Below are 27,713 nucleotides of genomic sequence, written 5' to 3' on the forward strand. Positions count from 1 at the left end.
ATCACAATTTTACAGCCCCATATCCCAAGTCCTGTGAGCCTAAATCAGCTGACACAGGCCAGCTGCAGGTGTTTAATTGCTGTGTAGACATACCCAATGAGGTTCATCTATCTCTAGTCACACCCCAGACTGACTGATTACCTTCTATCGCTGTAACTGTCATATTTATCCAACAGGTAGATATTTTATGATACCTTCATCAATGCTAATCAGTTGTGGTTGCTGTTAGTGACATTACAGTAGCGCCTAGGGGCTTCAACAAAGACTGAAGCCCCATTGCACAAGGTCCTGTACAAATATAAGAGACAGTTCCCAACCTGAAGAGCACACAATCTGACCCATGGTGGTTTATCTACCATTTGAAATATCAAGAACCAAAGACTGTTCTTTTACTACAATAAATATTGAGTGGGCCAACATTGTAGGCTTATTTATACTGCTGTACCTCCTTTGAGTTTGAGAGTATGGCAGGCAGAATTTGGTTCATGGTATTTAGCACTTAACTATCTTTGCATATTTTTAAAACCATTGAAGTGTACATGGTGCTTATTACAATGAGTTCAGTAGTTCAAAAATTAAATTTGGCTTGTTAGAACATTAGCAGATTATCATATTAAGAATAACAATAATCCTACTCTTCTGATGGATATGTGTTCAGCAGAATATTGCTGAGAAAATACCACTATATGCAGTCCTAAAGCACCTGGTGGTCTTTCAGTAATCTTCTACTACCCGCATCAAGCTCAGAATTTTTTGACTGAATAATGCAGGGTAGACATCTGATCTTCCCAATGTCACTCTCTGAAACTCTTAGGAGATGGTCTGTCTCCATCTGCACCCAACTGCCATATGCACCGTGTGTTGAAACTTGCACTGGACACCAGGAGAATTTTAGATCAAAACACAGCACACATTTTTCACAACATAGCACACTTCATAGAAGCACTAACTTTATAAAGGCAATCAAAAGAGATTTTGAAGGAAATTGACAGATTACAGGCTGGTGACACTACTGTGGCAATCTGAGTGGAAATCTGGCTTGATTTTATGAACAAAGAACTGGAGCTCCAAATAGACAAAATCATAAAAACAATTCAGAGCAGCTACAGAACCTTTCCATTACTTAGTCAACATGATGGATCTCAAATACAAGGTGGAAGTCTGAGCCCAGAAAAGGAACAAGAGGCTAAAATGTGGCTGGTTGAATATAATCCTTCTTTCTCTTCTAGCATTTAACACCGAAGTTTGAGAGAATCTTTGTAGAGAAAATTGTGTCACAGTTCTTCGCATGAAAATGGTGGAAAATTATGGAAGTAAAATAATAAAAAGTAGGACAAGAGAATTCAGAATTTTGCCACCTTTTAAAAGCCACACACACACCTGTCAGTTAGATTCACAAAGTGAATCAGGGAAAATTTTTGAAACCCTTACTCATTGTGGAGTTAGGGTATCAGAATCTGGCCAATAACATCAGCTTAGGCTTAATTTCACCAGGGCTTTTTCAGGTTCAACAATTCTGCTTGGAAATACCTACAGGCTTCTATAAGCTTCTTCTCCAATATTTAACCTAGACGAGAGTGAACAAATTTCAAACCAGGATGAAAGGTTCTCTTTGCACTACCTCATTTTAAGTATCTTCTTTGTTTTTCTTTTAATAATGTCATATTTATTAATGATTAAGAATGTTCTCAATATAACAGCAGCATCTAATAAATGCAACTAATTATATGTACAACAGCCATGGTATTGCCAGCCTCTCCCTGGAATCTCACCATGCTATTATGTGGTTTCTGCTGCATATGAACCAAATAGGAAAGAACCTTTGATAAACTTCTTCAGGATATAAAGAAAAGGGAACATTGAAAATAAAGTCTGAAGTGTTTTGCCACTTTAAGTGGTTTAATTATACGAGATATACAATTGTAGGAGATAAGAAAAGGTCACTCACACCCTTTCTACCTGTTACCTGTTTGAGATATACAGGCTTTGCTCAGGATATGGCCCAAAAAGGCCTGTACACAGATTATGGCATTGATTCACGTGTGGAAGAATGGCTTGAAATCTAACCTCAGAAAACTATTGCCCAAAGAACTGAGCAGTTCTACTGCCTTGGGAACAGAGTTCTAATGTATTGGTAGACATAGTGAACAGAGGGTCAAAGTCCCACTTTTGCTGCTCAGCTGATGCACTTCCATATACTACTTGGAAATGATGATACCAGATTCCATGCTGAATGCCTAAGTGCATTAATGAAGCCCTAGAAATGATTCTGCATTATAGGCTATATTACCGGCTAAACACAGCTGAGGGCTAATGAATGCAAGGCTAATAATTCCACCACAACTTGCCCACAAGTACGTTACAACTGCAGGGTCAAAACCATCCAAAAAAGTCAATATCCTCCTACACTGTTCTACTTTTCACTAGATGTAAGTGTCTAAAGTGATTTGCTTTTAAGGCAAGGGTGGGCAAACTATGGCCTGCGGGCCGAATCTGGCCCTCCAGCTGTTTTAATCTGGCCCTCGAGCTCCCGCTGGAGAGTGGGGTCTGGGACTTGCCCTGCTCCGGCGCTCCAGCCGGGGAGCAGGGTTGGGGGCCGTTCCACGCAGCTCCCAGAAGCAGCAGCATGGCCTCCTCCAGCTCCTACACGTAGGGGCAGCCAGGGAGCTTCGCTCTGCATGCTGCCTCCACCCCAAGCGCCACCCCCGCAGCTCTCATTGGCCGGGAACTCCACGTAGGTGCTGGAGAAGGGACATGCCGCTGCTTCCGGGAGCTGTTTGAGGTAAGGCTCCACCTGGAGCCTGCACCCCTGAACCTCTCCCTGCACCCCAACCCCCTGCCCCAGCCCTGATCCCTCTCCTGCTTTCCAAACCCCTCAATCCCAGCCCAGAGCACCCTCCTACACCCCAAACCTCTCCTCCCCAGCCCCACCCCAGAGCCTGCACCCCCAGCAGGAACCTGCACCCCTGCCCCAGCCCTGATCCCCCTCCCACCCTCTGAACCCCTTGGTCCCAGCCCAGAGCACCCTCCTACACCCCAAACTCCTCATCCCCAGGCCCACTCCAGAGGCTGTATCCCCAGCTGGAGCCCTCACCCCCCCCCTGCACCCCACTCCCCCACCCCAGCCTGGAGCCCCCTCCCGCACCCTGAACGCCTCATTTCTGGCCCCACCCCGGAGCCCGCACCCCCAACCAGAGCTCTCACCCCCTCCTGCACCCCAACCCCAATTTTGTGAGCAGTCATGGCCCACCATACAATTTCTATTCCCAGATGTGGCCCTCAGGCCAAAATGTTTGCCCATCCCTGTTTTAAGGGATACTGTAAACCACAACTGTTTTTTAAAAACCATTGGCTTTTGGGTTTTTTTTTCCCTTTCTTACCTAAACTTTTGTTGTTTCAGAAAGTAAATACACGCACACACACACACACATCAACTCTCTCTCTATCTCTCTCGTTCTTTCTCTCTCTCTCCACTTTGGCTGCATCTCCATTGGGCTATATTTATGAAAACTGAGATAGTTTTGTCAGTATCCTAGTATTGTTCATTTTGGTTCATGCATATTACAAGGGGAGTTTCCAGCAGCAGCATGCTTATGCACTATGATGCAAAATTATGGTATGTGCAATCCTTTTCTCTCCTCTTTTCCCATCTTAAAGCCAAATCCAGGTCTTGGATAAGCAGGGAGATAGCATTAGAAAACATTTCTTCATGTCATTTCTTAGTGATTCACCAGCACTGGAAGTTTGGGAAACCCAAGGATAAGGCCCAGCTCTACTGGGGACTGAAATCTTCTATCTGTGCAAAGAACAAATGTGATGTGATAACAACACAAGTCTCCCCCCAATACCATCCGACTCATGACGTAGGAATCTGGCCCTACCAATTCTACATCCCAAAAGTGCAAATGACATTCACAATATAATACAAAGATGCTGATGCTGGGTATAGAATCACTCAGCACCACCTTGCTTTCCTTAACAAAACACGGACCATGCTGTGACTGTTGCTTATTACATGAATGAGAATTATCTCACACTTACCTTGTTCTACCCCTGTCTGTTTGTTGTAGCCTGTCTCTCATCATATAGTGCAGCTGTAGCTCTTTGGCCCAGGAGCCATCTTTTCATTAATGTATGTGCATAAGCTTTCGTGAGCTACAGCTCACTTCATTCATTCATACAGTATGCATCCGATGAAGTGAGCTGTAGCTCACGAAAGCTTATGCTCAAATAAATCGGTTAGTCTCTAAGGTGCCACAAGTACTCCTTTTCTTTTTGCGAATACAGACTAACACGGCTGTTACTCTGAAACCTGTCCCCAGTGAGTCCTGCAACATGATCCATGTGAATCAATTTCTGGTTCTGAGTTCATTGGGACTCCAACTAGGGATAAGAATTTGCCTGAATGGATTCCATTACAGGATTAGAGCCTCAATTGATAACCTGAAATCGTGGTATACAGAAATGCAGCAGGAAGGTGACAGGTAGGAAAGCAGTACAGAGGATGTGGTATTTTCAATATGCTTCTGCACAGTATCAGTGAGGGAGCCAATGGGCTCTCTTGGCGTTATTTACAAGAGGAAAGGTGTGGGAGAAGTAAACTGTTCCCAGGTGTCAAGAGAACAAAGCATGACTCTCTCTCTCTCTCTCCATGACTAGCAGAAAGGAATAAGAACACTGAGATGATCATTAAAATGTGCCCCAAACCAATATGTAAGAGAAGGTTAAAAAATTTTTGCTCAGGTGCAGACACCAATCCTTGGGGCTCTAGGTTATTACAATTTTTGGTTATTTCTAGCAATACGTTACTAGAAACATAAATAATCCAAAAAGACAATGGTAAAATATGGAATAGACTGTAGATCCAGAGGCCATTGCTACCTCCAGGATGTATGTTGCATATTTGAAAACACCAAAACTGTTGAAAATCATTGATATTTTTGCTCACAATTCTAAACTTCCCTCTTCATCTATTTTAAAATATACTGGATTTCCTCTGCTTAATTCTCCTTCTTTTCCTGTCCTCAAGTCTTATTTATTGAGGGCCTCTGTGCCAGTCAAATTTGATACTCAGCTGCCTAGCTGTTCTTCATCCATTCATGCCCTTGAAGTGCCCTCCACTTGGAAAGAAAGCATCTTCACACTCACAGGTCACAATTCCATTGCTCTTCTTTCTTTGCTCATCACAGCTGGGAGTCTCTTCCCTAGGTTTAAAATGTCAAATCTCCACAAGCAGATGTTAATGGATTTGGTGACAGGCTGCTCATCACCAGGAGATTGAGAGCTCTCAAAACACAGCTTGATGCCATTTCTTGGCTTTTCTCTACAGTGCCCTGGCAGGCTAAAAGCGTATAAATAGGAAGGATTATGTATAGTATTTGCCATATGCATGGAACAATGCCATTTTGAATAGAGAAAGTAAAAACCTTTCCATTATCTTACTCTTGCCATAAATGCAAGCGCCTTTAACCTGACTTTAGGAGTCCTGGTGTCTTACATAGAGAAAAACTGTAAATGATAGGAAATGATCTGAATATCAGTCACTGTAACATCATTTTGAAAACCAAAAGAAGTATAATGCTATAAACTGCTGTGCTGAGGAAGATTTCTCCTGCTGATAAGGAACCTGATCCAGCAAGCCTTATTCATATGTATACTTCTGACTCATGAGTAATCCTATTGAATAACTGGATAGGGTTGCAAGGCTAGGGCTAGAACAGTACCTTTGTATCTGTGATACATGAGCGGGGGTGGGGGTAGGGGGGAGTAGCTCCCTTTGATGGACACCCAGCCAGCCAGTTAGCTGTAAAATCCCTCTTGATCTGTTCTCTGCTTGCTTTACCTGTAAAGGGTTAACAAGCCCACAGGTAAAAGAAAAGGCATGGGCACTTGACCAAAAGAGCCAATGGGAAGGTAGAACTTTTTAAAATTGGGAAAGAAACTTTCCCTTTGTCTGTTGTTCTCTGGGCTGCAGGGACGGAGCAGCAATGCTGTGTAAGGCTTGAACCAGGTATAAAAATTAATCTTCCATACCAAGAAGAAATTATTTGGATATGGAATGTTTAGATAGACACAGTCAGGTTTATTTTTTATTTTGGCTTGTAGATCTCCTCTGTGCTAACCCCAGATGCTTTGTTTGCTTGTGACCTTTACGCTGAACCCCCAAGAAAGTATTAATTTTTAAAATCCTTGCGGGCCCCCGCTTCTGCACTCAGAGTGACAGAGTGGGGATTTAGCCTTGACAGTATCAGTGAGGGCTTTTCTGAGGATATTCAAAGTACCATAAGAATTAATCTTAAAAAGTGACAATCATCCACGTGAGGATTCATCAATTACCTTCTTTTTGATTAAGGATGTGCTAACCCCTGTCTGAGAAATCTGTCCAGGTACTGTTTAAGGACTAGATTGAAGATTACTGGGACTATTTGTGTGAGTAAGTGCTCACAAACATGAGTAAGGGTGGCATAATCGAGTCCTAAATTAGGGTCACAAGACATGGCCTCTTCATAAAAATCCTGAAAAAATATGTTTCGGAGGGGTAGCCGTGTTAGTCTGTATCAGCAAAAACAACGAGGAGTCCTTGTGGCACCTTAGAACCTAAAAAATAAATTTGTTAGTCTCTAAGGTGCCACAAGGACTCCTCGTTGTTTTTGAAAAAATAAGAGATTTTTATTTGTTTGAGCTATCAGTGTCTGTTTAGCTCAGTGTTGATGCAGCCGAAGGACAAAGTATAGTTGCTTCTCATTTCATTAAGCATGAGATGGCCATTAAATAAACAGGCACACAGTTGCCTCACACAATATTAAAAAGCACAAACCCAGCAAAGACATAGTTGCCTGATGGTTCTTAAAAGGTATAAACCTAAGAAGCCCTGCCCAGACTCAACACTTGTTCCCTTGTAACTGTATTGTGTATAAAATGGTCCCAACTTTAGGGGGTTTATGCTGAAGAATCTTTTTATTTTTAACCATCATAAACGAAAGTGTGTCATAACTTGAGGAGGTGCTTTACAGAATCTGGTGAGGCACTGCCATAGAAACCAACTGGGCTGAGTTAATCAAATGAAGCTAACAACTCCAATGCTATTCAACTTCTGGGGAGGAAAGGCAACTCCCAGGTCCAAATCCTACTTTACTTACTGGCTTTGCCATTTTGAATGGCAATTTTGCCTGCACAAAGATGGCATAACAAGCATAGGTAAAACAATAATATAGAGCAAGATTGTGACTCAGTGTACATATGCATAGGACAGGGAGCAGGGGGCGGTTGGATGGGACGGACGTTCTGGAGCGGTCAGGGGTCAGGGAACAGAGGGGGTTGGATAGGGCATGGGAGTCCCGGGGGGTCTGTGAGGGGGCAGGGGTTTGGATAGGTTGGGGCAATCAGAATACAGGGAGCAGGGGGGGTTGAATAGGGGGTAGGATCCTGGGGGGGACGGTTTGGGGCTGGGGGGTCCCAGGAGGAGGCAGTCAGGGGATGGGAAGTGGGAGGGGGCAAATAGGGGGTGGGGGCAGGGGCCAGGCTGTTTGGGGGGCACAGCTTTCCCTACCTGGCCCTCCATACAGTTTCGCACCCCGACATGGCCCTTGGGCCAAAAAGTTTGCCCACCCCTGCGCTAAACATATTCTATTGCAGGTGAGACCACACAGATTCCATTTACCCACAAGACTAGTACCCAGTTTCCTCAGTAAAAATCAGCATAGTTACAATGTTTTACAAAACTCAGAAAGTCATAGTCTATAACTGAGTCAACAAGGTAGTAGCCTGCCTTAATTTCTTTCAGCAAATGTAGTAACAGTTTCTACATGTCTAACAAAACATCTATTATATCTGCTGAATGGTTGGGTATGTGAACTGCTAAGTAATCCTTAGTCAAAGTAATGTAGTTCTATGGATGTGGGATTGAATTAAGAGGCCATTAGTTTGAGATATATTTTCTCTAAATTTCATCACTAATAGGTAAAGCTCAAGGTGCATCATACACTTGTGCAATGACATTTGCCTTGTTGATAAGCAGATCTCTTCTTAAAAACGATGACAATGTAAACAGGGTCTAAATTACACAGCAGGTGTAAATGAGTCAGAAGTGGGTGTGAATGTCTAAATACTCTAAATTATGCCACTTTGGAATTCTCCAATTGTGCAAAAAGAAGCTAAATGTCCGAAGTAAAGAGGTGATATAGATAGAAAAGGGGAGTAAGTGGTCAAAACAAGAGAATGAGAGGAAATGATCAGGGGAATATTAATTTCCTCAAAGGCATCCAACACCACAGGCCTCTGAGGGAAAGAAAAAATAAAGCTAAGAAATGGTTAGAAGCTTGTAAAAAATTCTAAAATAATTGTTTATATATAATAACAGGTTTCAGAGTAGCAGCCGTGTTAGTCTGTATCCGCAAAAAGAACAGGAGTACTTGTGGCACCTTAGAGACTAACATCTTTATTTGAGCATAAGCTTTCATGAGCTATAGCTCACTTCATCGGACAAGTGAGCTGTAGCTCACGAAAGTTTATGCTCAAATAAAGTTGTTAGTCTCTAAGGTGCCACAAGTACTCCTGTTCTTTTTATATATAATAATGTCATAAGATTAAGGTCTAGCATCTTGAACTTCTAGGGCCTGAAGCAAGTATACTATATCCTATTGGAAAGCTGAGGATTTCCCACTGTTTGGTGGTAAAAAGCCCTCATGGAAACCTCTAATTTTTATTCCTGATGGGATGTGAGATATCAGACTTAAAAGCAATCACTGACCTAGGACTGAATATTGCCTGTCCTGCATCTGACATCAGTGCAATTTTTGGGGAAAAGAGGGAAAGATTTCAGTAACTGTTTGTTTGGTTTTTGAACTGGTGTCTGCCTGAAATTGCTCAGAAGTTTGGAATAGGCTCCCCTCCTGGTGCAATTTTCAGCCCCAGGTGAGCTGGATTAACACACATTAGCTCTTCTCCTCTTTGCACAATGAAGATCTTAGGTGGCTTAGTTTGCACTTTCTTTGGAATGACTAACATATATAAGTATTTGAGAATGTCAACTGTGTTCTGGCTATTAAGCATTTTACGTAGATTAATATTTTATTTAATATCATTTGCCATGGAGACCCCTGACAGACAGTCTGTAGTATGCAGCTTTATTGTAATCCTCTGAGTTCTTGATGATTAGCATAAATGCATTTTGCATTAAAGCCTTACAGAAATATTGTACCTATTACCTGTTGTTTTTGTGCACATTATATTTATGGATTATTGTTGGAGTTCATGGGACATATGCAGCAAAATTAGCACTCAAGCTGTCAGTGCTGAGACATCAGAAAGAAACAACCTACAAATCAGCTTAAATTAAAAAAATTACAGAACTCTCTGGAAAGAGAAGTATGTTGTTGTTAAAATTCATTACATTAAAAAGTCTCAATTATCTTAAACATACTGATGGCAGTGGAGTTAAAATAGGAATGAACTTGGCCTGTTATCCTGAGAATACTATAAGAAGAGAATAACATAATATTGTTATAGAGAACATAATGTACCACATAAAGAAATGCATGGCTCCATCAACCTCGCTGGACACACAATAGCAGATTTAAAGGTAGCCATCCTGCAGCAAAAAAACTTCAGGACCAGACTTCAAAGAGAAACTGCTGAGCTTCAGTTCATTTGCAAATTGGACACCATCAGCTCAGGATTAAACAAAGACTGTGAATGGCTAGCCAACTACAAAAGCAGTTTCTCCTACGTTGGTGTTCACACCTCAACTGCTAGAAGAAGGCCTCATCCTCCCTGATTGAACTAACCTCGTTATCCCTAGCCTGATTCTTGCTTGCATATTTATACCTGCCTCTGGAAATTTCCATTACATGCATCCGACGAAGTGGGTATTCACCCACGAAAGCTTATGCTCCAATACGTCTGTTAGTCTATAAGGTGCCACAGGACTCTTTGCTGCTTTTACAGATCCAGACTAACATGGCTATCCCTCTGATACTCTGACTAAACTAACTCACACAATTACTTGGACTGGAACGTGTATTGTGTATGAGCAAATCAATAGTCTTAGAAAAACAAACATACACGGGACCAGATTGCTTGCTCTGGTGTTAAAAAAAAAATAATGGAAGGGGGATCATGATAGAGAAATTTTCACAAGGATCTCCTTGCAGATGAATTCTCCCACGTTTCCAGCAGTGGGGCTGAGTTTGACCACTCCATAGAACATTGACCCACCCCCATACTCCAAAGAGCCTCAACAAGGCTCATCTGCACAGAGGCCCCATGCCTCCACAACACCTTCGTGCACCAGTGGCCCACCCTGTTCTCTCATAGCGTCACATCACGAGGGTGCCCTGTGTCCAAGGACCATCCTCAAATGGGAATTCCTACCACAGGATGGCTGGGGGTGGAAATGCACACAAGAAGATAACACAGAGTAAGTTTGTATTATCTTCTATTCGTAAGCTCTGTGCGGATGGTGGTGGGGAATAATGCTGCCTGCCTAGCCCTGCCTGCCCACTCTGCAACCAAAAAGTCACCATGTTGTTCATGCCACTTGACATACGTCTCATGCCACAAAGCACAGCCACCCTCTTACATTTCACATTGGCAATTTCTGTTCAGTTGTGTTCTCTTACAGGTCATGTTCAGAAATACTTAAAGGAAAAACACATTCAATTTTTGCAGTCAGAAATATAAGCAGCACTTCTCAGCACAAATGAAATGTGAACTCTACCATGTCCAAAAGCAAGTCTGGTATTGCAAACGGTCTTCAGAAATTCTGGACCAAATTTATGCCTGCTGTTAGCCCCCCTGGACTTCCACCAGGGATAAATGTAACCCATCGTTTTCATGCTTGCAGGGCCCAATCCTTAACTGGTAAATGGGCATAGCTACACTAAAAGTCAATGGAGCTATACTGAGTTACACTAGCTGACCCTGCAACGTCAGGTATCAAGCTGCAAAGTTCTAAGCAACAGGCAGTGGAGTAAAGATGGATGTTGAACTTTTACTTTCCATTCCTTTTTGTTTTCATAAACTCCCATGGTGATTTGCCTGATCCAAAAATCTCAGATTCTCATGCTACATTCGGAAATGTTGAGGGTGTTTAAATTCTAAACGCTGACCTGGATCTAAAAGTTGTGGCTAAAGCCCACCTCTGCTTATGTGTGATTTTCAGATCACAATTTCATGCCTCATTTAGTCAATCACACAATGGAAGAAAAAGGCAGGATTTGATCCATTGTATTTAATTCTTACCCCATGGTAACAAAAACTCCACAGATAAAATAAAAGCTTTAAGCCCATCTGGGTAAGCCATTGTGTTCTGTTAGTTGCACAGCACCTGCCAAATTGTGATGTGGAGGAAACCATGACAGTCTTCAGCTGATCCTAGCTTCAGCTGATCCTAGCATCTACCATACCCCTCCGTTGGCACCTGAGGCTGGATCCTCAGCTGCACATCTCCCCTGACTTCAGTAAATATATGCTGACCTCCACCTGCCAATAATCTGGCCCTTTAACAACTTTATTTTTAAAATAAATGTCTCATCTTATTCACATGATGGATTCAGAAAGGAAAAATATAATCTGCAGAAAGTTATAAATAAGCATTATTCTTGGGAAACTGTCACTTCATTGTAACAGATACTGTATCTTTTCCCCATAAATCTTTATAATAAGTACAAAGTTCCCATGTGATGTCTGAGGCATGTATATTTTTTTAAGTTAGCTGCTCCCTATCTGGAATGTACTGAGGTGTAAGCATCTTACAAAATGGCTGTTGCTATGGTGACTTCAATTATTTTGTGGAAAAAGAAGTAGTTGAATAAAGCCTTCATTTTCAAGCACATAAAAGCTGCTTTGACAGCTCTAGCTTAGGAAATGCATTCTCCTTATTTGCCTCTATTTTAAATGATTGTTATATATGACAAAGCATTCGTGTTCCTTCTGGTTTTTTTGCTTGATTACACCTGCACTTGATGAGAAAAGGGAAATCCAAAAGGAAGATTTTTACTTGGCATACAATGATGGCCATTACACATCAACATTTGCCGTAACATACCATGCAGCTGCTAGAGTTATTGTGTCCTATTATCAGCAATGAAAACTGTCATGTCCACAAGCAGTCTTAGCATCTTTGAATGGGCCTCTATAACAATTTTCTTGCCTTCCTCAGATATAATCAGCTCTATCCACGTTGATGAAACCATAATGAACAGGACTGCCGATGTTGGGGAGGGTTAATGAGATGATCCTTTGAGGTATGTCCAATTTTAACTAACTCATTATATATAGATATGCACAGGGAGAGAGTGACTATATTGGGCCAAGGGTGGATCTTTAGCCATTTCCCACTCCCCACCGCAGCCTCTTCCTGGACAAGTAAAGCCTAACTGCTTGGGCAGGGGTCCATACACAGTTCAGTTTGTCAAGGGGTAATTGTTGGGAATTAAGGAGAAATAAGCTGGAAATCTGGGTCATATGCATATTTTTGTGCATTTGAACATTCATTGAACACTTTGCAACTATCAGCTAAGGACAGCACCCCTGTGAGTAAGGAAAGTGTAAACAAAAACCCTGCCTTTATTTGGGGGAGGGGGGAAACAAAACATTTCACAAAAAGTTTCAGAGTAGCAGCCATGTTTGTCTGTATTCACAAAAAGAAAAGGAGTACTTGTGGCACCTTAGAGACTAACCAATTTATTTGAGCATAAGCTTTCGTGAGCTACAGCTCACTTCATCCGATGAAGTGAGCTGTAGCTCACGAAAGCTTATGCTCAAATAAGCTTATGCTCAAATAAATTGGTTAGTCTCTAAGGTGCCACAAGTACTCCTTTTCTTTTCACAAAAAGTTTGGGTTTCTTTCAAAAGTTTCCAATATTTTCCAACACAGAGCTTTTGTTTTAGAAACCAAAATTAGCCCAAGCCTAAGAACTTTGTCACTTTTAAGTAGAAAAGCCTGAACGTTTCTGAGAAAAGTTTGAGAAAACAATTTTTTTCTTTCAAAAATGTCACAGAAAATACTTTTTTTTCATCAGCTCTATGCAGAATGTTGTACAGTTAGGACAGGTAGTGCTCTGGTTCTTTACCAGCCAGAAGCTGTTCCACCAACTGGAAAGAACGACTACTGAGAATTCTGACAGAAAGGGAAGGGTGTAAAAAGCTCAAGTTCTCTATCTCCATTTGCTGGTTGGGAGAGAAGTTTCAGCTTGGGTAGAAGAATGGAGAAAGACATCAGACTTTGCAGACTCTGACATCAGGAGTATATATATCTGGGGAATTTGGTTCAGCCTCAGTAGCCTGCCTAATAAATGGCTAGTAGGTCAAGGCTGGGGCTCAACCCTGTACTGAAGCCTGGTGATTTTAGCCAACTACAGAAATTAGTACAGATTATGAGTTTCCTGAACAAAAATTATAAAAAAATTGAAACTGAACTCTTGTTGGTATCCAAAAACTGAGGAAGTCGCTGGCCCATCTGCTTGAATCTGGAATCCAGTGTTCTTTTTATTTTCAGTTTGGTATATGCAAAAAAGACTCTCTCAAGGATTGTGGCTAACCATTCAGAATAAAATGTACACAGAGACCACTGAATTATACTGAATTTGTAGACATTCGGAGATACCTGAAAGGAATTCACAAATGTCACTGAACCACACAGTATTTCCAGAATTATGGATGGGTGCCTCCAATCCTTTTAATGTTTGCTCCATATCTCTGAGGTCTTTTTATTTCTGTTTGACCTACATATTTAAGTAAACAGTATTTAATTCAGAATATGTATTTCTCTAAGTACCAATACTGTGTATTGCATCTTATGTAATGTATTGGACGATGCATCATAATAGTCTTTAAGACGTGATTTTATGGCTGAGAAACAAATAACCATCTTGACAGAATAAGTAACAATTTTGAAATCAGTGCCTCAAGTTATATCAAGCTACAGCAGGTAGTGAGATGTATAGATACAGGAGTAACTATAGTAGGAACTGCAAAGATGGAGAAGTTCTTTAAAAAATTGCATGTTGATGCATGAGTTCCATGGGTTTATCCTGGCGGAAGCGTGGGTCAGAGCCATCAGAAGCTAAACTTTATCCTTGTAGCAGTGAAAATATTCCATTAAATCCCTTTCATCTTAATCGCTTATATTGTTGCCTTTTAGTTCATTTATCCTCAATCTCACAAGTGTGTGTGGGTCTGTGTGTGAACACACACACAAAAAGCACCTAGCAGAGTAGGCCCTAATCCTTGATTGGGGCCTTTAGGAATTACTGCAGTACAATAAGAATAACAGGGTGAACTGACTAGGCACCTGAGGATGAATGGATGCACCTCCCTTTGGAGTTCATCATTACCACTTGTGAATTCGGTGGAACGGTTAAAGAGAACAAGTGATACATTTTCTAACCAATGTTCCCTGTCCCTTTTAGTACAGGAACTATTAAGCTGGTGTATCAAGCTTGGAACCCCTGCAAAGCACTGAGATTCAGAAATGTTAGGCTGCTGGCGTGGCCATTTTTAGAATTGTTAGTACCATATTTCACCAGACTCACTTTCTGAAAGTCAGTCAAGTAGAACTAAGTTAAGATTTCTATATCATATGCTGAAATATGATGTGCTAGGGATTTTTCATTAAAGTTTCCTGTTGTCATTTGAGAGAAGTTTGCCTTTAGTGATATGCATGCAACTACCTTCAATGGGAGCTGAACACATTGTATTCAAAGTAGCGGAATGCAAAAGTGAAAACTTTCAGATTTTTTTTTCTAATGTGCAGCTGTGTTTCAGGCAATTTGTGCACACAAAATGTTGCTTCCCTCCCCTCCAAAAATGTGCTAAATTATTTTTGCATCAAAAATCTGGAAACTAATCAACTCCTGCACCAATTGCAACCCTGCCTTTGCAAATGCACCCATTTTTGAGTGTACTAGTATCAACCTTTAGGGCTTGAGAATGGGTCTAAGTGAGCTGTAGCTCACGAAAGCTTATGCTCAAATACATTTGTTAGTCTCTAAGGTGCCACAAGTACTCCTTTTCTTTTTGCGGATACAGACTAACACGGCTGCTACTCTGAAATCTATTTTAACTGTATATCTGGCCCAGTTTTGAATGAAAAATTTAAAAATTGATTGGGATAATTTTTGCCTTTAACAAAGGACAAGTCTCAAATTTGCAGCAAAAGGCCAAAACACAGAGTACTTTTTCAGGTAGAATCCATCCCTGCAGCCACCTCTGGCTCTGTACTGCCCCTCATTCTGGGCTATTTGCAACTAGCACAATCTAGCCTTTACTTATTTATTGATGTGAAACTGATGCTTGCAATGTCTTTTGAGTTATTTCTCTCTCTTTTTTTTTAACTTCTAGAGAAGGACAATGATTTATGTTTTAAACTGTGCATAGCATAGACCATTATACTAATCACCACAAGAAAGCTACTGGAGAACTCTGTGCAGCAACAAACAACTTTAGGTTCCAGTCCTGCAAAAGGACTTAAATAGGACATCACACCATAAGGGACCACACCCACAGATCCCTTTCCTTGTTTAGGCCTGGATTCAGTGAGTTACTTAAGCACTTACCTAACTTTAAGCACCTGAGAAGTCCCATTGGCTTCAGTGAGACTATTTTCATGCTTAAAATTAGGCACACGCTTAAGGCCCTGCTGAATTGGGGCCTTAATCTGTGTATAGTAAACAAATTCCATTATGCATTAGAGAACTATGAAGGCTTGTACTTTTATCTCTTGTGGCAATATTTGATCTAAATCACTGTCAATGAGAGTTTTATCCTAATAAATGTGTAAAACATGATGCTTTATGACTCAGAGCTACATACAAATGTGTTTCTGTAGCAACAGAAATTAAATTAAGCAGCAGATGTGATAATATCTTGGAAGAAGCATTTCCCCGAAGACCATTAATCAGTATGTGTGATGCATATTTTATCTGATTTTCTGTAAACTTTTCACTGAGGCTGGTGTTAAAGATTTCAGAGTCCTACGTCATTGGATAAAATGAGTTCTGATGAACTGTCACTAAGAATATTTTAATTATATTTGACTGATTGTTTTAAAATGTTATCTTGTTGCAATGTCCTAACATACCAACAGTAATTATTTTGTTTATATCTATGTTAGAATTTGAGGTTGATCTTGAGTTCCCCTGGGGTTTGGGTTTTTCATTAATGTGAAAAGCCATACATTTCATTTGGATATGTCTACAATACAAAAACCCCTTTAGACAGACGGTCCAGATTTTTAGCTGGTGTAAATCAGTATAGCTTGGTTTTGAATGGAGCTCTGGCAATTTATACCATGGCGCAGGTCCAATGTAACATTTAAGCCTAGTCCAATCGATGACAGTCTTGGATCTGGACTGTAGGACCTGGCCCACTGATTTTAAGACAAGGAAAAAAAGAAAGAAAAATGAGTTTGGGTGCAGAGCTCTTTGCAAATCTTCAAGGAAGCCATTCCTTCAAACCAAAGCAGTCTAACACAGTTCAGTCCAGAACTTGTCAGTGCCAGGCCTGTTGCTGTTGCATGGGACATTCCCAAAAGGCCTTTTTCCAAAGCCTATTGAACTCATCTACCCATTGACTTCCATGGAGGTTGGCTCATGCCCTAAAGAAGGAAGGTTCTGAATTTAGGTCCAGAGTTCAGTCCTAGGCAGGCAGGGCTGTAAGTGATGAGAAAGGAGCATGCTTGGGTCTTGTGGGTGGATATTTCTGGGATCAGGAGGAGGTGGGAAGAACCAGCAGGAGAGATGGCTGGTGCAAAGAAAACATCTGTATTTGTCTCTTACTGTATGTTCATGTGCTTCACTGTAATTATTACTTCTCCATACTAATTTTCTAAAGGGATCATGCTGTGGATGATGACTTACGTAATGGCATTTTCTGCAGAACTAATGTGGAAACTGACCTCAGGGGTGAGATATCTCCAGATAATTATTTTTCAGAAATTACATTTTGATTTAATTTTTTTAAACAAATACTTGATATAATTTTAAAAATGGGAAAAATTCACTCTATTATTCAATCAGAGCATGGTACAGAGTAGTTCAAATGGTAGCTGGAGTGTTAGGGCCAGATCCTCTGAAGTTTTGAGATCTCCTGAAAAATTCTGAGCACTCCCAATTCCCACTGACTACAGTGAGAATTGGGGACACTCAGCAGCAGCATCAATGATAAAATTACCACTTACTTCAAGGGGAACAGGATTGGGCCGTTTTAGAGATGATTGTGTTTGCATCAATTTTACTGCTCATCTCACTGCACAAAAATAACCCCAGTTGTTATAAGTAGCTACTAAATGGGTATAGGCTCCTCTCAGGGCCTGATTTACTGCATATCATAGCAAATATCCAGGACTCCCTTAACAGGGAGGAAGACACTTTATCTATTGCTTAGGAAAAAAGAAACTTTTTTTTAAGGCGTCAAAGTAGTGGTGGGCAACCTGCAGCCCCGTCAGGGTAATCCGCTGGCGGGCCGCAAGACACTTTCTTCACATTGACTGTCTGCAGGCACGGTCGCCCGCAGCTCCCGGTGGCTGCAGTTCGCCCATCATTATCAAAATGGCCAGATCCTATATAGAGACTAAGATTGATTTAAAAGGGAGAGGGAAAAAATAATTAAGCATACTTTTAAGGAAATCCAGGGAACTTAAGTACAGTTACTTGCAAAGGTAGAAATTTTGGGGAAATGAGTTAAAGTATTATAAAAGTCTGGCTCTAGAGACTCTATTGCACACTTACAGCCCAATTCTGCAAGGTGTTGCACAACTGCTGCAGTAGTTTTGAGTACCTTTAATTCCTACTGAAGTGTTTGGTTCTGCAATTTTTCCTCACAGGATTAGTCTCTACTCATGTTAGTAGCCCAATTGCTGTCAGTGAGATTATATATATCACAGGCTGACCAAGTCCCCTCTGGAAGGACACCAGTCTGTTGTGAGTGGACCCAACTGCTGGTTCCATGTGCTCATAAGCCAACCAGATCTGAGAAGAGCCAGGAAACTGTTCCTAGTTCTGGACTGTTAAGGCATGCTCCCAAGCAAGAGTCTGTCACCTGTCTTTGGGACATAACATTCTGCAGTCTGGCTATTTTAGACCCCAAAACCAGTGCCTCAGCCCTCCTGAATCACCCAGTTGGTTATTCATGTTCCCTTAGTTCATGACTACACAGCCTGCAGTAGCGGGCCTCCCAGTCTGGGTCAACACACTCGGGCTTGCACATCTCACACTACTGTGCTAAAAATAGCAGTGTAGATAGCACTTTGAACTTGTGGCTTGGGCTCTGAAGCCTAAGGAGGGGCATGGGTTTCAGAGCTTGAGTCGCAATGTTTACACAGCTACTTTTAGCACTGTAGTGTGAGCACCATAAACCTGAGTCAGTAATCTGGGCTGGGAAGCTCACTGCTGCAGGCTGTATAGTCATACCCTTAGAGTTCCATCTTGCTGTGGGCACTCTGAGCCTCTCAATTAACCCCTTCAAGGTCAACGTGTCAGGTGAACAAGGAATATAGGCTTAGCAAAGGAATTTTTTAACCACAGTCACTTTTACTCTTAAGAAAGTACTGCAGAGTTATTAGTCTTTACAGAAGAACAAACAGTCTTGTGATGCCCTTTAGTCTGATCTCACCCCTTTTGTGAGCCTGAGGTCTGATCAGCATTTCAGGCCAGGCAGAGCCCCTTCTGCCTTCTCTTTCCCTCCAGCCCAGTCTTCTGGTTTGCAGCTGTGGATGACCCCCTTACTCAGAGAAGCCCCCCTTAAATACAGTCTCTGACCCTGTTTTACCAATGGCCTAGACTGGGAAATTTTAGCCCCTTCCCCCACTCCATTGTGCTTGAAAGTCCATTGTCCCATGAGGATGGGCCAGTAGTTGAGATACAACCAATGCTGATGCCCCTAGATTGCTCTGTGATGGCTTCTCAGCCATAGTCATTCAATTAGGTGCCAGGGCTCTACTACAAAATAGGTGTTCTAATGCAAAAGAGAGGTTACACTGTGAAATGAAGGTAGAAGTGAAGGTTACAATCTAAGGTTGAGGCTGCAATACAAAGCGGAGTTCACAATTTGATACAGCCATATCTCAATTGGTCACAAGTTACATAAGAAATGTTTTACAGGTTTGGTTATATCATCAATAGGAGTGGAAGATATCTAGTCTCTGGTTACATAAAGTACATAATTCTTGGTTTTGGTCCTGATTCACCAAAGCATATGGCTAAATTGAAGCCAATGGGCCTATTGACATGCTTAAATTAGGCACATGTTCTAATATCTTTAAATAAATAAAATTAAATACTTCTCTGATTAAGTAGTTTGTGCTTAGAGTTCTTCAGTGAAAAATCATAAAAAAGGTTCATAAATTGGAAATTTAGAGCCCAATTTTGATCTCACTTATTCCAGTGTAAATCAAATTTAGTTTCATTGAAGTCAATGGAGAAATACTGGTGTGAAACCTTTGCAAATGTGTTCAAAATCAAAACCGTAAAATTGGAATCGGAGGCCAACCTGTGGTTGGGGTAAAGAAGTTTGTTTGAACTGAGAGATTCAGATTCTTCTCAGAGAACTGAGATAGTTATCTGATGTGTCAAATAATGAGCCAAACCTACATGGCATTTTAACAGAAAGATAAAATTAGCAAATTAATCTGACCACCTGAGCTGTTACAATTAGATGCTTATCTCAGTTAAATGGAAATTCTGAACCTTTCAAGATTTGACCATCACCAACAAGTTCTTGGGTTAACATTACACACTGTGGTCACAATCAGAAAAATGGGGGGTGGGGGGGGCGTTCTCCCCTCCAACCTGGGACTGAATTTTCAACACAATCATGGGCTTGCCTACACTGTACTGCATTGTTGCCGATATAAAATGTTTGGACACAAGCAACTTCTGTGGAAATACTGTACGGTAAGAGGGTCTCATTTTATTATTACATACACCTGCTGAAAAATAGAAAGTGGGCCTTTTATAATCCCTCACTTTTTTGAATTGCCCATGATTCCTTCCACTGATTTGTTTTAAGGAGCACTGAGGCAAGATTTTTTTCATTCATGCCAATAAATATTAATCCTCCTTACTTTTCATCATCCCCCGCTCTTCTACAGGAAGTTTTCAGTTTCACTATTGTTCAATAATAGTCTATCCATCACTTTTTGTTCCAATTAAGTCTTAAATTAAGAAAATTGTATTTTATTTCCAAAAGAATAACTTTAATGAGCAGATGATAACAGCATCTCTCGAGTAATTCAATTATTTGCTATGATTTACTTTTTTATTATTAAACAGAGAAGTTAAATGAAATCCAAGTGCTTGAGAGAGGGATGAATGGGCAACAATTTTTATTTTCTCTCCCCAGGATAGCTTTGATTTTGACTAAGCTATTTTAGCCACTATGAACTGATCTAATGCCTTTTCATTGGCATTGATGGGTATTGGATCAGGGCCAATGTCATTCACAACATAGAATCACAGAATTGTAGGACTGGAAGGGACCTCAAGAGGGCTTCTAGTCTAGACCCCTGCACTCAAGGCAGGACTATGCATTTTCATGCAAAGGTATTTTTAGGTGGGTCTTTGGTGAAAGACTCAGTTTTGGGACACTCAGAAAAACTTGGATGAAAATTACTTTACGTTTGTACAATGCTTTGAGCGTGGACAGCCAGATATATTCATGCTTGGAGATCCACTTAGACTGAGCAGTGGTGTGTCAGTGAGCGACTTTCAGCTCCCTGATTCTCTGGACCAGTTAGCTGGCCCTGGCATGCGTCAGAACAGCCTACGGGCTGTTGTAATTTATGTCAGCTTGATAGGGTCTGCTGCCACCCTATCCTGTGTGAGTGAGAGAGAATGGGACAGTTGGTGCAGCAGCTGGTAACCCAGGCTTTATATCAGCTGAAAGACTCCCAGCATGGGCCAGGTTCTAGCTCCCATGCACTGCCTGAATGGTGCAAAGGAGCTAGAGTTGGCCAGAAAACCTGTCTGGGAGAGCACAATGTAAGCGATAGCTATTTTAAAAAAAAAAAGCTACAGTCATGTTACTCTAATATTCTTTACATATTTTTTGTACATTTAAACAGGAGTCATCCATAAATAAGAATGGATACATTCAACCTTGGTGTAACTACATTAAAGAAAACCAATGAAAAAGAGAGCTTGTTTTTCTAGAGAAATATTCCGTGGTTCTGTCTCACAGCCTGACCACCTGAGGTCACTCGCTGGGCCACTCGCTGGGCCACTATGCTTCAGCCAGTCTTGCAGATTTTAGTAATTATGACTGGTAAGCACCACCAGCTGTTTGTTTATGAAGCTGACTGAGTCAAATTGACAAGAGATAATTACTTTCTGACTCTGCAAGGTGACGTGTGCGCTTCTCAGTGAGAGAATAACACTGATGAAGATTGGTGTGGAAGAAAGGCCTGGCACGTATGGACAGCTCAGTTGTGTTTTTGTTACCTAATGTTTAAACACTTTAACTTTAAACACTTTAAACACTTTAATGTTTAACACTTGAACTATTCATGTCACTGACAGCCATTCACATGGCTAAAACTGAAAGACAGGCACAGAGAGGCTTTTGGCGGGAGGGGGGGGGAGCTGATCACAAAACAGTGTAATACAGCTTACACAGCAGTAGAATATGCATTGCTTTTCTGGTTTCATCACCAGTTTAACAAAAGCAGACTGTGAATAAATTGAAACCTTATGCAGAAATAAGAACCTGAGCTGAAATAAAGCTTAAAAGGTACTTTATGAACAAAAAATGTTTCAAGGCCTTGTCCGCACACAAAGTTTGCACCATTTTAACTATTCTGGTATAAATGCTGTCCAGTACCCCCAGTGTGGACACAGTTTTACTGATGTAGATGTGCTTATACCAGCACAGCTTATTCCCATAAAGGAAGAGGAATGGACTATACTAATATAAGGCTCCTTTCTATGCAGTGCTTGAGTCCTAAAAAAAGAAGTGCCAGAACTCACTTCTCCCTTGGAACGCTGTGGACACCTGTCTAGTCCACTCGCCCAGGAGCAGCAGATAGGGTCGAGAGAGTTCATTTTATTCCTGCCAACACCCTTTGGCCTGTGCATCGGTAAAGAGCTTCTCCTTTCCCCTCCCCCCCCCCGACCCCAGTCCCGGGCTTGAGGGGAAGAAGGGGGTGCCAGAGGCACTGACCATAGGGAAGACCCAGCAGCTGCCACCTCCCCTCCTGGACATATCTGAGACAGCAGAATGGACAATGATCCCACAGCCGGGGACCCACCACCTGCACCAGGGGTAACAGGCAGGGGTGCCTGCAGCCTCGCCAATTGGGGGAACCCCTGCCAGACTTCTGGTGCTGCAGTCTGGGAGATGATGCCCCGCCACTTCCCCGAGTCCCCTGACCTGGGCAGCACCATGGGAGCAGGGGCACTGGGGATCCTGGTGCAGACATGGTGAGCTTTAGGAACCTGTAGGGGTAGCATTGCGAGAAGCACTAACTGCCTGAAAATATGGTGAGGAGGTTTCACAGCCCTCTCTCATGCAAAGGTGGCTGGCTGAATAAGGGCACGCTTAGTGCTCATCCTGTAGCAGCAGGCCCTCTTTTCTTGTCCATAGGGATCACACTATGGGGAATAGTGGCTAAAATTTCCCCTCAACATCAGGCTAGGACCCTAAGTACTAGATTCTGGAATAGCCATTTTATCACAATCAGTGGAACTGGAGTCAGAGAGCCCAGAACGACTGTTACTGATGGGACACCAGGAAAGCAGGGAGGGAGAGGAGTTGGGCTGGAGACAACTCAGCAACATGGACAGAACAGTGAGCGGGGTTTAATAAAGTTCCACTTGGTCAGCGCAACCTGCATTCAGCTTCAGTCTTTGCAAATGAAACAGCCATGTAGCCAGATCCCAAATCTATACCCAGCATTTGTTTCCCCATTTGCCTACTAGAATAATTCAACAGCATAGCCATTTTCCCCTATTTCCAGCATAATGGTTATGGTGTTTCTTTCCTAGAAAATAAACTCTTATGATTTTCCATTTATTTAAAGACTCTAGCAGGCATCACAGAAGAATTTGGTGCTCACTCTTACCATTAGATCAGTGCATTTCCCCCTTGGTTTTGAAAAAAGCAAAACACAAATCCATTCAACCCCCCCCCCCCCCCCCAAAATACCCAAGCAATCTCAGGGAGTACCTGGTGGAAAGGCAGCTCTGGTGTTATTTCTGGCCAAGAGAAAGCACTCCAGTGGTGAGTTCAGTGGCACCCACAGCCATATGCACGTTATAGGTGGAATGCACCACTGGCAGTGGTGAGAAGGAGCAGTGCTGACCACCCCACTGTTCAGTCAGATTTGACCCTGCTGGTCCTCTGTCATGAAGCAGGGTCAGCGGGTGGGGAGGGCATGGAGTCAAAACTGAGTGCATGGCATTGCAACCTGGTGCACAGGGGTAACAGTACCATGATGGAGGGGCTACGGTGCCAATTCTGAGTGAACAATGAGGTGGCCAGTACTATTTCTTCTTACCACTGCTGTGGGGCTGGCTCCAGTACCAGCACTCCCCATCTCCCTGGGGCCTGCCTGGCCTCATCTGGCTATGGGGAGGAGATGGTTCCACAGGGATTGATGATGCGTATCATGTTAAACATTTCTGGGGGGTGCCCCTGAATGAGTCCACTGCTTTACAGAGGCTTTCCATTGACTTCAGTGTGTATCATACTTTATGTGAGTAAGCAACACTCACCACTCATGTGATTCTGCAGGATTGGGCCCTTAGCCTGCACCAGAGACAGGTAAGGAAAGAGGGACAACCCAGTTTAGAAGTAGGTGACAAAACAGAAAATGTTTCAGTTTTTGACAATGCCATTCTTCAGACATATTTTGGCCTCAAGCTACATGGTTATGCAGCTATAATAAGAACAGCCTCAGCTTTGTTATTCTGTACCAACTGCCTACATAAGCAGAAAAATCTATTAACATTTATCTCTGCTTATTTAGCTATGAAATTTATTGCTACTGTGGTTGAATAAAGGCCTCTTCAGTTGACCTCTGCATAACAAATCATGACCATATAATTGCCACAGCTCGAAGGCATCTCATGTTTTAGTTTGCAGTCTGGTAAACTATTGGACAGACGGTGAGCTGTGACCAAAAGAGAACATTTGATGTCCATTTTGCAATAAAAGAAGTTGTGTTGCGAAAGACTTTCTGGGTTATTTGTTGGCATTGTTCTCTTGTTTCCACACCATTTTTATTTACATGTATATACAAGTTTCTTTTATAACTTGCAAAAACTCACCTGGGAATTCTTGAACTGCATTGTCTCTGACTATATGGTCTGAAAGCACAAACTTTATGGCCCACCGGGTCCATCAGGTTTACAGTCATTTCCTCGTGTCAAGTTGTTTAAATGTAAAGCTAGACCTCCTGCGTATCAGAACAGTAACGTCTCCTTTGTTTAAATGACATCCCCGGCCACTTCAAGGTTATTTCCAACAAGGATAGTAATGATAGACATCAACTCTAAGGAGACACTGTAAAAAACCAGGTATAAGCTTCATCAATATACCCACCTCATTACATGAGCTTAGTTACTGTAGGTGAGCTGAGGATGGCTGAAATGGGATCCACACAAACCATTATGATAATAAAGTATGTGTTTCAAATGCTTTATTCAGTGGGCCAGATTTACACTAGTCTGCAATTGTGGAAGCGAACAAAAACTGGCAGAGTGCTCCTAACAGTGGAGAGTCTGCATGGCGGGGAGAAGCAGCTGCTCACCACATCCCCAGTGCAGGATCCCCTGGCAGGATTATAAGCGTGCTCCTGGCAGAGACTAAAGCAGCCTTCTTGTGGAGGAACACTGTCTGCCCTCTCTGGGGAGCAAAGTCCCATTGGGATGCAGCAGCCCTGGCTGGGACAGGGAGATACAAGTTGCACCTCCTTGCACCAGCGGAGGTGATCTCAGTCCAATTATTGCATCACACCAGTATACTGTTTGGGGGCAAATTCTATGCTGATTTACAATCCATTCAACAGTCTTGCACAGGGTTTTATATTAGCCCACATTTTGGACCCTGTTTAACCTCACATACTAGTTTAGCCTGCAAGAAAATAGTGTTTAAAATCTGCTCATCAGACTACACAAATTGCTGTATTTCATCAGGCCAGCCCTTCCTTTGATCCAATAGCCTGACTGTAACTGGGCCAATTGAAGGTGTTCCAAAGGAAGGCATAAGTAATCTCATGGTACATTATTAGGGAATACCCTGCCCACAGAGGAAGTTTCTTCCTAATCACTATCAGCAGTTGTCTTAGGCCCTGGAACATGAGGGTTTGAATCCCTTCTCTATTTATATTATCTGTCTCATGTAATCTAATGTAAATATTTATGTTTCATTATACATATAAACATCTAACATTTTAGTAGCTCTTGGCCTCAAAAATATCCCGTGGCAGTATTTTCCACAGGCTATGCACAGTATGCAAACTAGTATTTCCTTTTCAGTTTGTCTCCTTGCATTTCATTTAACCTCCCCTTGTTATTGTCTTACAATAAAAAGGGCAAATAGGAGCATAGCCGTTTTCTCAAGACCTTTCAGTCTTTTCTAGACCTCTGTCAAATCCCCCCTCTAAAGTGAACAGTCCCAGTCTTTTTTCACGCGGAAGTCTTGCCGGGTGTTTAACTACTTGTCACCGGTCTCTTAACGCTTTCTGCCAGTTTAGCTGGACAGTTTCTGAGCTGGGCACATTTACATTCTTGTACCAAGTTACAGTTCTTCTTCTGCCAGTTAAGCAGTTTGCAGATTTAATAACCGTACAGAAAGGGTGCAGGACAACACGTGCACATGCCCTAACTCTTCCCAAGAACAGTTGTTTTTAGGACAGGCTCTTAAAGGGTGAGTTCTCTCAAATCAATGGGATTTGAGGGTACTCGGCCCCCCCCACAAGAATGCCTACCCCCACATGAGGGCCATAGCCTACTGAAGGGTCCTGATGTGCAGGGTGGATGTACCTGTGGCATCCCTTTCTTTGCCTTTGCTCGTAGTCTGGAGGGATGCCTGGTCAGAGCCCACTTCCTCTTTTCCCCTTCTAGAAAGAGAGGTAGAGAGCCGTGGTGTGGAGCAGTCTTTTGTGCCGATGAGCATAAAGGTACAGTGCAATGGGAGAGAAAACTCTTTATGACCCTCCCTTCTGCATATCCATAGAAGAACCTGCAGCAGTCTGACCATATAAGTATATGGCATTGTTGTAACTATGGTGGTCCCAGAATATTAGCAAGACAAGGTGGGCAAAGTAATATCTGTATGAACCAACTTCTATTGGTGACAGAGACAAGCTTTCAAACTTACACAGAGCGCTTCTTCAGGTCCCCAGCTGCTTAGCCTGGATTAGCCCTATAGGACATATACAGCTTGCTTACTAGAAAAGCTTCTATTACTTTTTGGAACTTAAGATTGTAATTCATTCGTGCGAGTATATGTTCACCTGCTTCAACCTTGGAAATAACTCTTATTTTCTTGAGCTAGTTAATAAATCTTTATGTAGTGTATTATAGGATTGGTTACAAGTGCTGTCTTTGGTGTGAGATCTAAGGTGCAGTTAACCTGGGTAAGTGACTAGTCCTTTGGGATTGGGCGTAACCTGAATGCTTCTGTGATTCCTAGTATAATGGACCACCTATCCCAAAGGTATGCTTACCAATGTGGCAAGATAGATTGGAGTACCAAAGGGGACTGTCTGTGACTCCATGGTTAGGCCAGAGGAATTTACGCTTGATGATTGGTTAGTGAAATCTAAGTATAGACCTCACACCCAATTTGGGGTTTGTGCCCTGATTCCTAGCAGTCTGCCCTGAGGTTGGCACTCACGCTCTTGAGTCACTGCAGGCAGCTTGACGCTGAGGAACCTGAAGAAGAACTCTATACGTTCAAAAGCTTCTCTCATCAACAGAAGGTGATCCAATAAAAGATATTACCTCACCCACCTTGTCCTCCCAGAACTATAGGCACACCCCCAAAACTCCTCAAATATGCACAGCAGGAAGTTAAAAGTAAATGCAATTATATAATCAAAAATTAATTCATAAGCTCATAGCTAAATTCTGCACCCTCTAAAGCTTAAGTGCTGGCAAAGCTCTCACCCTTAATTTGAATTGCATGGCAAATCCTTTGGCTAGTGTCATTTAATTTTATTTTTTAACATGTTAATCAGAATCCTTATCTGTTACCTCCACTTTGTTTCTTACTGTGCGCGCACAAACACACAGCATGAGTGGAGGCGTTTGGGCACAGATGCTGTAGACTCAGTTCAGGAAAGTTGATTTTTCTCTTTTAACAGTGAAAGCATAAAATAAAAGCAGTCAGCCCTAAACAACAAAAATATCAGGGCCTAAGAGGCAGGTTATTAATTAAGGTTAATTCCAACCTGATTTTAAATTGGAGGAAGCTGGGGGTGTGGTGTTTTGTTATTTTTTTTGCTTTTAGGCCTGGAAATTTTTCCCTCATTCTCACATTTTCAGTTTCCTTTGGGTCCTCTGGTGGTTTATTAACACAGGACTTTGGTTGGGATGTGTATTTCTGTGCATTGTAGCATTTGCTCCACATGAACTTTAATTTTATAAACATAACTATTTTTTCTTCGGTATTTTTATTACGCGTATCACCATAGTATCTAGCTGCCTAGTTCAATAACTAAAAAGACCCATACATTGCTTGCCAGTCAACCGGATAGCAGTTGGGAGAATATC

At 42.0% G+C, this 27,713-nt stretch overlaps 1 long non-coding RNA gene across 1 annotated transcript in view; it reads left to right on the forward strand.

The window, feature by feature from the left end:
* Positions 1 to 12,189: 12,189 nt before the first annotated feature.
* The window catches only part of LOC141993980 (uncharacterized), a 71,889-nt gene continuing 56,365 nt past the window's right edge, over positions 12,190 to 27,713 (forward strand). The window contains exons 1-2 of the long non-coding RNA XR_012640985.1: positions 12,190 to 12,245; positions 16,834 to 16,904. This is a non-coding gene — a long non-coding RNA (uncharacterized LOC141993980). The remainder of the gene's footprint in view (positions 12,246 to 16,833; positions 16,905 to 27,713) is intronic.

The sequence above is a fragment of the Natator depressus genome, chromosome 9 (assembly GCF_965152275.1).
Source record: "Natator depressus isolate rNatDep1 chromosome 9, rNatDep2.hap1, whole genome shotgun sequence".
Lineage (NCBI taxonomy): Eukaryota > Metazoa > Chordata > Testudines > Cheloniidae > Natator > Natator depressus.